Below are 15,839 nucleotides of genomic sequence, written 5' to 3' on the forward strand. Positions count from 1 at the left end.
AACAGTGACCAGTTGGATAAGAATACAGGTCTCAGACTCAAATCCATTTTCTTACCACCAATCCACACTGTACCTCCTCAGTTAGCTACTTTTGAGAAGGCAGTCAGGGATGAAATTGAGAAGGTTTGGGACATGAAAGAGAATGGTTATTGCAACTTATCTAGACAGGAAAGTCAGGCATTACAAACCTTGTCACAGGACCCTACCATAGTGATTAAACCTGCTGATAAGGGGGGGTCTATTGTGATACAGGACATAGACGCTTACAGAAATGAATGCCTACGACAATTAGGTGACATGACAGCCTACTTACCTCTACTAATAGATCCCACCAAAAGGCTGATGAGTGAGATTCAATCCTTAGCGGAAGAAGCCCTTATGGAAGGTTGGATCACTCGTTTGGAATCACAATTTTTGCAGGCCAAACATCCAGTGGTACCTTACTTTTATACTCTGCCGAAGGTACACAAAGTTCAGGGGCCTCCTCCAGGCAGGCCCATAATATCTGGGCAGGGTTCTGTTTTGGAGCCACTCTCTGAGTTTGTTGACCACTTTTTGAGACCTATGGAGCAGACTATGCCCACCTATCTCAAAGACACAAAAGATGTCCTACGATTAATTCCCGAGATTGAATTCAACCAAGAGACAGATTTTCTGGTCTCTATGGATGTTGAATCTCTATACACCTCTATTCCCCAGGATGAGACTTTAGACATTTGTTCCATCCTGGGGTCTACTGATCTAGATACCATCACTCCTGTCCCTTTTATAATGGCGCTAGCTAAAATCGCCATGAAGGAGAACTATTTCAGATACGAGGACAAGCTGTACCTTCAAATCTCGGGCACCGGTATGGGCAGTATTTTTGCGCCAAGTCTGGCTAATCTCTATGTTCATACTTTTGAACAAGAGCAAGTATTTACAGCCAGCAATCTATTCTTGTCGTCAATAATGTGGTGGAAACGCTATATTGATGATATTTTGGTGGTATGGAGAGGTGAGGAAGATTCTTTAACACTCTTCCATGAATGGCTCAACACCCGCAATAGGTTTCTGCACTTCACGGTGGAGGTACACAAGGAGAGAATAGCTTTTCTGGATCTCTCTATATATGCCACCCCGATGGGACTTCAGAGTGAATTATTCCGTAAGCCCATGGCTAGGAATTCACTTCTGTTATATGAAAGTCAACATCCCAAGTCGCTTCGCGACAATCTGCCTTACGGGCAGTGCCTTCGTGTACGAAGGAACTGTTCTACTACAGATACTTTTTCTAGACATGCGGCTAACCTTAAAAGTCAACTCCAAGCCAGACGCTATCCCAGGCAATTGATTAAACGCTCCCTTAAACGAGCCAGTAATAATAACCGTGAGGCCCTTTTGGAGCCCTTGATTGAGAAGCCACCTCTTACACGTTTGACCTTTGTCAGCACTTTTAGTGCTAAATCTAATCAAATTCAGAAGATTGTGAGACGCCAGTGGCGAGTACTTAATTGTACAAATGACAAGATTGAGCAACCTTTGTTCGCTTTTAAACATTCAAGAAACTTGCGTGACTGTTTGGTACACACCCGTCCCAAGGAGATATCAAAAGAAACTAGCGGTACTTTGTGGGATCTACCAGCAGTACAGGGACACCACCCTTGTGGTGGTTGTTCCGTATGTGCTCAGAGGTGTAGAACCACTCAGATTGATATAGGGACTAATCGCCCTTGGATACTCAAGCATTTCTCCAATTTTAACAGCTCCAATGTAATTTATCAATTGCCTTGCCCGTGCAATGAGAGATACATCGGGATGACAACCCGGAAGGTTCGCACACGCATGCTAGAGCACAAGAGCGCTTTTAGATGCAAAAAGAATGTGTCAAAACTAACCAAACATTTCCTAGAGTATAATCACAAATAAACTGACTTCAGATAGACTCTCTTGGAAAAGCCATATTGGTGATGTGTCTAAATTTCTTCTTATGAAGGAACAAAGATGGATATATAAATTGCGCCTGGATAGTCAGGGGCTGAATGATGAAATACCCTGGACTATTTTATGAACTCACGTTACCATTGCAATTATCTGCATCCGATGGCTGTGATCTGGCTATACATCACTATTCATAGTTAGTTAGGTCAGTGTTAGTCACTGTATTACCATCCACACGCTGTACCATATGCCGTCAAAATTGCCCAATGATTATCTCTTTTGGCTACATTACAACTACAACTATTGTAATTTGGGGGAAAAGATGTTTATTATTCAACATCCAGGGAGCAGATCCCACTCTACAACACATCATAAGAGTGAATTCTTCCTGTTGATCTAGTTTTAAAATCTTGAAACTCAGGCTTAAGTCGCCCACTGAATAGAGTGGGTCGATTTATCCACACACAGATCTTAATTACACATCAGACGCTTCTGACACTCAATGGAACTACAATCTCCATGTTAATGACTTTTTTGGTAGTTCTCGTATTATCGCGAGACTACGCGCGCTTCTGTGCTCTTCCGGTATGCGATCGAGAGGAGGCGGTGAAAGACGGGGTATGTTGCTTCTTTTATACATTTACTGTAAATAAAAGTTTTTGGGTCACAGTTAAAAGGAACCTAAGCAACATCAACACAACAATACACTGATGCCACTAACTTGGTGTACGAAATACGAGGCGTGGTTTACACACCTCTTTGAAATGCGGTGTGAGTTTGCGATTGGTCTCCTAAAGATCACTGTGACGTTCAAAGCTCCCCTTTCCAATTCGTACGTTGCCTCCCCCTGACTTGGGACTTGTCAGAGGCAACGACGGAGAGGTAAGGTGAACATACCTGACATACACAGATGCTTACGATGCCCTATACCGTTTGAATTTCCTCACCTAAGATAGAGGGGCATGAGGTCCCGCCGGCATTGGGAGCCTTGTTTAAGAACAAACAGCATTACATGAGAACACTAGCTGAGAGTATTCTGGGAAGGTTTTGAACCTCTAGCGATTTGTGGTTACCTACATGGTATAGAGTCTAGGAATAAGGATAACAATAATGTTATTTTTATGAGTGTATAGGGAAGTGGAAATATCTTTTTCACCCGCTTGCACTAAGCATTTGTATCCTTATCTCCCTAGAGCGTGGCCTCATTATTCCTGAGTCGGTGTCCAGGTGAGGTGAGGTCTATTCCCCGGTTATGCTGGGTGAGTGTTAACTTTATATTTATTATTTTTATCCTACCGAGTGGGAAGTGAGTAGTATATCCTTTATCTTAACACTAGCTTTGTTTGTTATTGTTTCAGATCGAATAGGATCCACTAACACGGAGGATATGTAACTGATCTATTGTATCCTTTGGATTTTTTCACACACTTCATTTTTGTCTTGATTGGACTACTAATTTTTCACTCCGCAGTAGCAACGTCACGAACAGAGGCCCTAAAGAAAGCCTTGGGTCTTCCCCATCTAGGCTGAAACATGTTGGCCCTTACGCAGTTATTTGTTAAACACTGCTTTCTTGCAGTGTTCTTATTTTAACCAGGAAGAGGTCATATTCTTAATAAAATTGCCCCTTTGTCTTGCCCTCTATCCTATCTTAATTCACCACATTTATGATTTTTTTGCACTGCACATTTACCCATCAGCTCAATATCACTTGGTCATAAAGTGCTTGTGGGCAGTGACTCCGCTCTGTTACAGGGTACGAATATGGTCTCAATGATCAAGAGACTTATTACCTTTGTTGGATGACCAGATGATAAAATTGATCATACAATACTTTGATGGGTATCCTATGAACACCTTGCGGGTTCTATTCGCAATCACAACAGACTTTTTGTTTTGAGCACTGTTTATCCTACTCCACAAACTAAATGTTGATCATCACTGTATTAGTCTAGACAATGTCGATGACAGATTGAGGCTCCTTTTTTCCTCTTTACTAGACCCCTAGGTTTCTTTGTTGTTTATATATTGTTGTTGGGGGGTACAACCTAGGCATGGTCTTTAAACATCCCTTGGACCCTTTTTCTCCTTGTATGTTTTGTTAAGGATTACAACAAGAAAAGGCTTGGGCTCGTGTAATTCTTTTGCTCAGGAGTCTCCCCTGAGATTTGCTGAGCAAAGACTTGGTAAGTTACTCCAGAGTGGAGTGGCAGACTCTTCAGGAGTTTGGTGGCAGGTCTGATGGGGGATGACATGTCATGTGTATCTCAATTCAACAAGGGTGACCGTTGCCCACATATTCAGGCTATCCCAGCACTTGAATGAAGAGAGAGAGAAAGAGTGCACAAGCTGTTGTGAATGTATCTAGGACCCTAATAAATATTCCCGATTCATGCCCTTATGTGGTTATAACAAATCATATCCTTATAAAGGCATGAGAATCATATCCATATTTAGTCATAGCCAATGCAGTCCAAATACGGCAAGGCTACTTCCCTAGACTCCTAGAAAGTACAACGCGTTCTTTAAACAAACCAAGCTTCCAGCAGCCCAGGAATTCCCCCTGCTTCTGTTTTGATTTGTCCTAGAACTCCTGAGAGTCCTGAAAGAACTGCCAGTTCTTAGTGACAGTTCTTAGTGATGTCTTATGTCCAACCTTACGTCAAACTCGGCACCTTCCAGGTATAAATATACCAGCATTTGCCTTAAGCAAACACACAGTGGTTTGGAGCAGAGCGGCTATCTACTTACCCAAAGCCCAGCTGATGCGAGTGCCGAAGGAAGCCGACCCTCCCATTTGACGCACTGAGAAAGACGCTGTCTTTTCTCCTGCCGAGAAATCCAGCTCTAGTGTTTCCAGTCACCCTTGCGGGTTGCTGGGAGATCGAGTCCTGAGAAAGAGATACAAGACCTCCTTCATTCTAAAACCAAGGTACGGAGCTGATTAGATCCTTAGAGAATTCTTGATTCAGATTTGTGGCAAAAACTAACTTAACTTAAACTACAGCTCACTTACTCCTTCCCACGTACTAGGCTTAGGTTAGGTACACCGGGGTAGGCGGACTTTAGAAGCACCAGTTGAGTAAGTTTAGTCAACTTTTATTATTGTATGTATTATATATATTTTATCAGTTTTAAGTATCATGGCTCAGAAACCATATAAATGCTTTTACAGTATTATTTCCTAACACTCCTTTTACTGTACGCACTTTACTTTATGACAAGTATTGCAATTGTGGCAATTCACTTCTCTTGCATGAGAAAGAAGACTGCTCAATACATAACTTTTATTGAAAATGCCCGTCTCCATTTCTCTGCACTCTGGTGAAACTAAGCATGCATGATTGACTGAGTGAAATAGCTATCTATTGTTTTCACACGACACTGGAGATATACTCCTTATTCTAGAGGGAGCAAAGTTGCCATGTTTATGCGGTTGTCAGAAGCTAATCCCTTCTTGTCTATTCAGGAAAGTTAACTCATTCCTGTTCACTCGAGAAAGTTTCTAGTGACCTCTGAGCTAGCTGGCATTCATAATTAAGTCTAACATATTCAATAGAGACCTAGTCGACCTCAGTCCTACGTCTAAACTATCGTTTATGTTATTCCAATGCGCAGAGCCTATTGGGAATATAGGAACTACACTACATGGCGCCCAACGTTTGGTAAGGCGATAATCTAACGCAAGATACTAGAGTAACTCAGTCGTGCTTTTCACAAAGACCCCTTTTCCCGTAAAAACTCCAATAGACGTCTGGAGTGGGTAAAAGGTTAATATCCGCCAGAACTTAGTAGGAAGACATTCTTATGTATTAGTTTTTGGTTTAGTCAACGTTCAAGGATACAGTGTTCCAAAATATTGTGCACCTAATCTTTGTTTCCTTGAAACTCGCTCTGCAAACTTTCAGTCAGTAAAATGCCGGAAAGTGACGTAGAAAGAGATGCTTTGGCAGCTCAACTCTTAGTGGATGACACAATTATCCAAAATGACGACCCGAATGCTATAATCAGCCCGGTTAATATAAGAAAAACTATAACTATAAAACTTATAGAAAATGGATTATCATCAAGAGGTGGTACAGTCGTATTTGTGGTAGAGGCCCATGAATATCGACAGACAGAGGTATTCTATTCCTGAATAAATTTTCCAGCAGCACATGCTGTGACACGCGAGTTCCACTACTACAAAATAGAGGAATCTCCAGAGGAATACTCTCCTTTCGAGGAAGTTGAAATTCCACTAACATACCAAGAGCACCTGCTCTGGTTTAATGGCGCCCTAAAACATCAAAATCACATTACCAGGCTAAGTCCACTAGGTAGACCAGGAGCCACATGGCCGGTTCTAGCCAGCTATACACCACACCCCGACATTGAAAAAATATCAAGCGGAGAACTTTTAGTTCAGCTAAAACAACTAATTAAAATACATAGACAATTGGTCCAATAAGTCATGCGGACTTCAACAGTCCAACCTGCAATTAAAATTCCACAAAACACCCCCCAACAGGGGAACACAAATAAAATTACACCACAGAATATACAATCATGTATTGGTAAAATACCCGCAAAACTGGAACAAATTCCATTCTCGTTAGCTCAAAAAATCACTCAAATAGAGGCAGTATTTCCTGATACTATCGCTCACGAAAAACACAGAATTCTGACTATCTGTCTCCCAATGGGGATCGCACCACATGTGGAGGACTGTGACACCTGGGGCACAGTCTTTGCTTCTATCGACACAAAAACACATGGTGTTCAGTCTATGGCGGTTATAGCAGATGTACTAAGACAGATTCAAAATGAATACGGTCCAGAACCTGCTTTAACTCTAGGTATGAAATTACTGAAAGACTTTAAGCAGGTCTCGACTATATTACTAGCCAACATAAAAGGAGAAGCAGCATCTGTGGCGATACGCCAACAATTGAAAGAAACAGATATAGCAGACCAACCTTTTGAACTTGCCAAAATAATTGAAAAATCCTATGAAGAATTAGGTAGAGATAGTTTGGGTGGTAAATCAGTAAAACCACAACTAATTGAAAATCCTGAAAAAAGTTTCATTAAAAATAATCTCAACTCTCAAAAAAAGAATTGGGAGGGTAATAAACAAATCTCTCCCAGAGAAAAACTGTTTCAGACCAGAGGAAGGTCTCCCCAACGAAGAGATAGATCTCCAGAACAGGGGGGAGGGGGGGGGGGGGCAAGTCTCCACAACGGGAGCCCTCTGAAAAAAGATACAACCTTAGAAATAGGGACAATTTGAGAAAACCTGACAGATATCAAGATATTGATACACGTCCCTCTCGATCTTTTCAGACTTCCTCACAGAAATCGGAAAGAAGAGGACGGTTAGAACATAAAGAAGAGCACGTCAAGTCCAAAGACAAGGAACCTGCTCATCAAAGTAAAAAATTACAATTTCCCAGAAAGAAGTAAAACATGCCGAGAATTCTGAGGACGCAACTGAAAAACGGAGAGTGGGCCCAGACAATGCTAGACAGCGCAGCAGAAGTGACCATAGTGCGCAAGATCCTGATGAATCTTCTGGAGACAGTGGACAAGAGTGAATATATTCAAGTGGAAACTGCAGACACCAGAGTTAGCATACCCCATAAATTATATGAAATAACATTGCGTATAGAGGGGGACAAAACTAGGAAAATAAGAGGTCTCTTTTGGGAGAATCTATCTAAAGGATATGATATCTTTCTATCAGAGAAAGACTGGCCACCAGAGTTTGTCAGGGAGTGCCCACATGGCGAAGAAATGATTATGCCTGCCTTCTCAAATCACATTCCAATTCATAAAAAATACACATTTGCTAGAAAATGGGCAGTGGCCCAAGCCCCTGCATTATATACAAATCATGTAGGATGGTATGAAGATTCTCCTCACCATAAAATCCAGTTAAAAAAATCAACCTACTGCACAGAGGCAGTATCCTGTTAAGCAAGAAGCTAAAAAACAAGTCAGAGAAATCTTACATCAACTTGAATATCAGGGGGTGATTGAAACATGCACCTCACAAATGAACAATCCTTTGTTTCCTGTCTCCAAGCCAGACAATTCATATTGTCTTGCTTTGGACTACAGACACCTAAACTCCTGCTGTAAAACTTTTGCAGTACAAAACTCACACAGTGCAGCACTAATGAATATCGTTCACAAAAAATATAAAACAACATTAGATATTTCGAATGGTTTCTTCTGTCAAAACATAGCACCTGAAAGCAGATATTTAACCGCTTTCTCCAGCATGAGGACCCAAAAACAAAGTTGTCGTCTCCCACAGGGATTCAAGAACAACCCAGGATTATTTTCAGCCAGGGTAACAGAGTTACTACAAATGTATGATGATGAGGCATTATCTTATGTCGACGACATCTATCTTACAGACGATGACCTGGAGACACACTTGAAAAGAGTGAACACCATCATACTTGGGTTCGCATCTGAAGGGTACAAATTCAACTTTAAAAAGTCACGAATTGCCCACTTAACTCATATCCTAAAAATAGGACTGTTATCAAGTGAAGGCAAAAGCCTAGCAGACAACTTCTTAGAGAAGTGTGCAGTACTGCAAGCTCCAGAAATGCTGAAAAACTTACAATCAATTCTAGGTTTCCTGAATTTCGGAAGAACATACATTCTAAATTATGCAGAGAGGGTTAAACCTCTCTACGAATTAATAAAACCTGATTTTAAACCAATTAATTGGACTCAGAAACACACAGAAATTTTACGATCATTACAAACAGACATGTTAACTAAAACAAAACTGCAAACACACGCAAACGAATGCAACCTTGTAAACCGAGTCATCCCAGGAAGATGCGGATTAACACACCTGACCTCTAATGAGGGAGAAACGGTACCAATAGCTTACAAATAACACTTGTACACACAAGCTGAAATGAAATTCAGTTCTACTGAAAAAATTCTAACAGCGGTTCAAACTGCTATAGCAAAAGAAAGAGCCCTAGCCCAAGGGAAGAGCATATCTGTACTAACAGCAGTATCAGCCCTTGAGGCAGTAACAAGACCAGGCATTCTAAATGCTAATACTCTAGATCGAAAATGGATACAATGGGAAAATTCTCTTGCAACAGAAGACGTGAAACACGCACTTGTTCCGAAAATGAAAAAACTAGATTATCTAGAATATGAAAATGAATGTCCTCGGTCAATCGAAATTCTGCCTCTCGAACACTACACCTGTGTAATCTACACAGACAGATTTGCACAACACTACGTTGTGGTAAAACAAAAATACAATGCAGCGTGCGCGATTGTGAAAGGTCGCTGGCGCTTGGGTAAATTTAGACCGATGGTCACTAAAACTGAATCTCTCAGAAACTGTACAGCTCAGTGAGCTGAAATAGGATCTCTAAAGATGGCGCTTGAAAATGCCGATCGCAAATTCCCCACACTGATGGTGTGCGATTCGCATTACTGCGTCCAGTCTTACAATAATTCCATACAGACCTGGATAAAAAACGGTTAAAAAAAGATGAGACAGGTGCCACAATAAAGCATAAATAACTATGGGAACAAGTAGTTCTTTTGCAGAAAGAACTACGAAAGACTCACGTAATACATACGCAGAGTCTTCAATGTGATGGCGTTCACGTTGCAGGGAATTCATTGGCTGACAGAGTCACAGCGGCAGCGGGTCAACCGGCTTCCGTAGCTACAAAAAAGCGTACGAAAAAACAAATAAACGGTGAAACGCTACTAGCAGTAAAAGCCTCATTGGAAGGCAATTATGCGGCGTTACCTCTAAATTATCCACTCGGAAATACATACATAATAGATGCAAACTCCGTTGAGTTTGCTCAAATCCCTGGAGTGGGGGATAGAGTAATTCCAAACACGAACAGGAGAGTCTTCTTGATTGAAGAAGCACACATGGGATTGGGTCTGAGGCACCAAGAGATCTTGAAATCTCTAATAGAATTACAATCATGATACTGGTGGCCGGGAAGGAGCGTGCAAGTTTATAACTTTGCAATGGAATGTCAGGACTGCAATAGAGATCGGAGTCAGGAACCGGACCAGGAGACTGACAATAGCACAGTCAGTCCAGCCCAGACACCTCTGTTAGATAGCATTAGACTGTCTACACGCAGGCCGAGATTCATTTGGATGTGGCCCCAGCGCTCGGATGACGTCAGAACTGGTATAAATGATTTGCGAGTCTTTATCGGCACATATGCAATTGGCATGCTACATTCTGACCAGGGTCCTGCGTTTAGCTCTCGGGCTTACAAGGAGGCCATGGCCAGCATGGGCATTGCATTGCGGTACTCTAGTCCATTCCATCCCGAGGGAAATGCGGTAGTGGAGAGAAAAAAACGTGACATAAAGCAATCTATAACAGCGCGGGTATTAGGTTCGGGTGACGGGTGGGTCAAACATCTAAAAAGTGTCCAACGTAGTCTTAATAATCTGCCAAGAAATTCTCTAGGAGGTATCACTCTGTACGAACTTTTGTTTGGTACAAGAATGATCATTCATGATCTCGATTGTCACACTTCAGTGGTGAAACAAAAAATCTTTGATATCAAAGATCGTTTGGCTGTTTTACAGGACTGGAATGAAACAAGAAAAAGTCTAAGTAACGGAAAGCTAAAGCCAACGACCACTGAAGAAAAACCACCTGCCCCAGCAAGACCTGTCTGGATTCCAAAGATTGGGGATCTGGTCAGAGAAAAGATCGTGGTGAAGAAGGAATTTGGACCTTCTTACAGAAAAGCAGTACCTGTCTTAGCTGTCAGCGGAACAAGATCAGTAGTACTACCGCCCCTTGCTGGTAAAAAGGAGAACCGAGTTGTATCACTCGACCTGGTAAAACCACAATCATGTGGCCAATAATAAGTAGTAGGCCCAGTGGACTCCAAAGAAATAGCAGAAGACCAAATCTTGCTACAATCCAAGAGGTTCAAACTGAGAGACTAATCACATTTGATAAACCTGCAGTGAATAAAAAAGGACTATGCAACAAAGCCATGGAACTTGTGCCTCTTGAAACCCAAATTGCAACAGTTCGTCAAGAAACTCCGGTCTAGAATGATGTAGCCTTGGACTATACTAACTATGACTTTTCTGATGATCCTAGTGAACATGAAGAAACGCCTCCAACAAAAATTTTCAAAAAGAAAATTACAGAGCTCTTTCATCAACTCAGAGAAACATATCTAATTTCACCATGGATTGAATTATGGATTGTGTTAGGTGTACTTTTCCTCCTTCTGTGGCTCATCTTGGTTTTAAGTTTGGGTAGATTTAATTAATGCAAAATATATTATAATGGACACAGCAAGTCAGAAAATCAACTTGGTCCTGAAACAACACAGATCATCTCACATCGAAAAAAGAGAACTATCATCAGTGAACATCACAGCCATCCCTATACCTGGTGGTATAGCATGGGACAAAACGGACTATGAAATCTATGGCCCGGTTGAGCTCTTGAAATATCCACACCAATTCAAGATCTTTTTAAGTGACTTTGTATCACCTAGTACTTTCTCTGATGATTGGGACTTTGAAAATATTAATAATATGATGTCAGATTTAGAAATGTCAGCAAAATTTACAGAACATGATTTACAGGGTTCATCGAATAATGAAGAAATGTATTGCTTCAATCACTTTGGGCATCATTATCTGCATAAATCTGCTAATCCTAGAAATGTTTCCAGTTATAATTAGTGGGAACATTGTCCAACTCCGCCAAAAGGCAGTTCAAAAACATTTTATGAGAAGTTTCCATACTTCTCAGGGTTTAATTACACTAATCCAGAAACGTTTTATTTTAAAATTATGAATAAGACAGGAGTGAAAAACATGTTGACAAATACTAAACTGATTTATCTGAAATATGTTATGAAAAAATGTCTACATTTGATTTTGAATTTTGGGAAAACAACATTGAGACAAAAACCATCTGGGGTACAAAAGAGTGGCAGGTACAAGGTTTAGAATCATTATTTAGAGCCTGCATGATCCCAGAACAAATAATGTTCCTGAATGACACCATTCAACAAACAACCTGTCTTGGCCTAGCCAAGATAAAAGATTTAAACAACCCGTCTATACCAAAGCCTATGCCTGATAGAAACACCACTACAGATAAGGGGTTAGACGTGTCCTATATTTTAAAACAAAACAGAACTATTCCTGATTGGAACAAATGGTTGATCTGGCCCACAGACACTAATAACTGTCAAGATAGATTCCTGAACAAAATACAGGGGTTCAAACAGAATAGGCCAAACCCAAGATATTCCCAAAGACAACATCCAGGGATAATTACAACATACAGTGTAGGAAAACTATTTCTAGAATGGCTACAGAAATCCACACCACCCGAAATTAAGCAACACTTAACTTTACTTAAAGAAGGTGCTGACTTGCGAGATTTCATAATGGGACCTCGCAAACAGCGTCAAAAACGTTTCATATATGCCGGTATATACGCAGCTTACAATGGAGCTTGGAAAATAACAAATTGAAAATGCAGAAAAAATACGAGAAATTGATCGTATTAATTTGGAAAAATCACTTTCTGTAGTGGACAATGGGTTAACGACTCTGTCCTCCAGAATTTATTCACTGGACAGCATTGTATCATCTGCTATTGATATAATAGAACAGGATATGCTAATGTTACAACATGGCCAGTCCCAATTACGTTCTATTGTACAGCTAGGCTGGAAATTACAAAACCTCCGTTCAGGCTACGTGCCATGGCGTCTGATAAACACAACGTCATTATTTTCCATCTTTAACCTTACTGATAGACAAATCTCGTTGGCACAAAAAGGAGCAGACTATACGGTTCTGAGCACTGAAAAACTAGACAGATTATCATTGACAATGTCAGAAAGACCTGTCATTGAATGGATAATACATGGCACCATTACAATCCCGATAACAACTTTTCAGTTTCAATACTGCCAAAAGTATATACCAGCAGGCCTGTATGAAAGGTTGGGTAAAGGATACATCAAGTCAACCTGGAATTTACCTTATACACATAGATGTTATAGTGAAGGGAAAAAAAGAGGTATTTCTTAGTGGTAACAATTGTAAAAAATCACTAAGCGGTACACCTCTGTGTCAAGGTATTAACTTGCATGGAGCCTGCGAAGGTTCATCAAACAACCTTTCATGTCATCTGCACGGCACCCCTGCTACACAGATAGAGCCCTTTTTCAGACAACTTTCCAACGGTAGCTACGTTATAATAAGTGACCACAGCTGTTGTGGCATGATGCCAGGAAAAGCCTATCTCGTGAGCGTTACTTCCAGGGTCATTTGTTGTATGCAAGTATTGTATCCAAACAGCAATCCAGACATGGAGGCAGCAATATTGCCTTCTTTGAATATCTCTTCTATTCGAATTGATACTTTAAGCAGAATGAAGTCTATTCTTTTACAGACAACTGTGCCTTTAACCTCGTCCAAAGAGACGTATGATCTGCAAGTTGCAAGGACAGCGGCAGAGATACATACCCTATTATCGACAAATTGCCCCGTGCATTTCGTAGAAATGTTAAGCCAAATCTTAAACATGTCAGATACCAGGGGCATCGCACCTGTATTAAAGACAATTTTTTCGGGACTGTTAGCACCCTTTGAAACAGTTCTGGGCATCTTCCCGAATTTTGTGTATTCTCTATTCGGTGGCCTGCCTCTTATTTTGGGACTCGTAGCAGGAATTTTATTTTTGTTCCTTCTGCTCCGATATGACAAGCCAAGTCACAGACAAAACCTCAGGCTACGATGGAAGAAATGATCCTAGCAATAAGATACCGAGAACGTATCACTAAAGTCCTCGGATTGGCCCGGCTAAGAGATCTGAATACTACCTGGTTTCTTTAATTCAGACCAATCTGGCAAGATTGCACCTTACCTGTGCTTCGATGTCTGCTATGCGGAGAAGAATGCGTGTTGGACGTCTGTCTTACACTACCATCAGCAGTACCAATGGATATCGATGCTTTGCTTGGTTCGGTAACGGCTCATGCAACGTGTTGTCCCCAGCGGCTACCTATTCTGATGACGGCATTCGTTGAGACTTCACCATTACGATTAGGTGGCGGTGAAGTACGAGATGAAAGCGGCACCACACAGGTACAACCTTCTGTGAACATTGCTGATCTTGACATCGATGATGGCAATAAAACTCACAAATGCACTATTTCCACTTTTTCGGAGTTGGCCAAACTTTCACCTACTGTTGTAGACAAATTTTTTGCCGGCCTATCTGAGGTAATGTTCTCTCCTAACAACGGGAATAATATTTGAAATAGCGAGCACACAGCGTTCCCTGAACTTTGAATTCGGCCTTCAGTTTTGATAAACAGAACTTCTAAAAAAAACATTGGGACTATTTTTCTTCCCGAAAGCGAAATTATTTTTCTCCAGTTCCCAAAATATTTACCTTTTTTTTGGCACATGATACTCTGCTTAAAGTAGAACCATTCTTAGAGAACATGATTTCTATTTTAAAATACCTAGAGACAATATTTTGACTCAGCCTCTAGCACATGTACAGTCTTGTATAAATATGTGATGAAATGGTCTCGACCTTCTCTTCTGTATTAAGAGCCATTTCATGAATGTAATTTTCGTGATTCATTCAGTCAACATTCTAAATGAACAAAATATGCATTTTCTGAATGATACCAATGCTTGAAAACGTACAGTATTATGCTCATTTTTCGTGTATACACCATTTCAAATGCAAACTATGTATTTTGGGGTGGGCTGAAAAACACAGGCATCGTTATATGTTTAGTATTGCTTAGTATTTAGTAATGATGGACATTATACGTGGAGTGGGTGTTGTGAATGTATCTAGGACCCTAATTAAATATTCCTGATTCATGCCCTTATGTGGTTATAACAAATCATATTCTTATAAAGGCATGAGAATCATATACATATTTAGTCATAGCCAATGCAGTCCAAATACAGCAAGGCTACTTCCCTCGACTCCTAGAAAGTACAACGCGTTCTTTAAACAAACCACGCCTCCAGCAGCCCGGGAATTCCCCCTGCTTCTGTTTTGATTTGTCCTAGAACTCCTGAGAGTCATGAAAGAACTGCCAGTTCTTAGTGACAGTTCCTAGTGACTTCTTATGTCCAACCTTACGTCAAACTCGGCACCTTCCAGGTATAAATATACCAGCATTTGCCTTAAGCAAACACACGGTGGTTTGGAGCAGAGCGGCTATCTACTTACCCAAAGCCCAGCTGATGCGAGTGCCGAAGAAAGCCGACCCTCCCATTTGACGCACTGAGAGAGACACTGTCTTTTCTCCTGCCGAGAAATCCAGCTCCAGTGTTTCCAGTCACCCTTGCGGGTTGCTGGGAGACCGAGTCCTGAGAAAGAGATACAAGACCTCCTTCATTCTAAAACCAAGGTATGGAGCTGATTAGATCCTTAGAGAATTCTTGATTCAGATTCTTGGCAAAAACGAACTTAACTTAAACTACAGCTCACTTACTCCTTCCCACATACTAGGCTTAGGTTAGGTACACCGGGGTAGGCGTACTTTAGAAGCACCAGTTGAGTGCGTTTAGTCAACTTTTATCATTGTATGTATTATATATATTTTATCCGTTTTAAGTATCATATGGCTCAGAAACCATATAAATGCTTTTACAGTATTATTTCATAATACTCCTTTTACTGTACGCACTTTACTTTATGACAAGTATTGCAATTGTATTACCCAATGAAAAGCTACCATTTACAAAGGACAGGGACAGGAGCCAATTAAAAAGATGCGTGGAAAGTGGGTGGAGCTTTATGCCCATTTCCTGAATACAGCATATCTCGAAGAGACAGCGCAAGCGCTGCCTAGGCGAGACCTAAAAAGTTTTAACAGTTAATT

The 15,839-nt window shown here is 40.9% G+C and overlaps 1 protein-coding gene across 1 annotated transcript in view; it reads right to left on the bottom strand.

The window, feature by feature from the left end:
• The window catches only part of CDC42BPB (CDC42 binding protein kinase beta), a 900,025-nt gene that overhangs the window by 437,040 nt on the left and 447,146 nt on the right, over positions 1–15,839 (bottom strand). The gene's annotated exons all lie outside the window — the stretch shown is intronic.

The sequence above is a fragment of the Lissotriton vulgaris genome, chromosome 9 (assembly GCF_964263255.1).
Source record: "Lissotriton vulgaris chromosome 9, aLisVul1.2, whole genome shotgun sequence".
Classification (NCBI taxonomy): Eukaryota; Metazoa; Chordata; class Amphibia; order Caudata; family Salamandridae; genus Lissotriton; species Lissotriton vulgaris.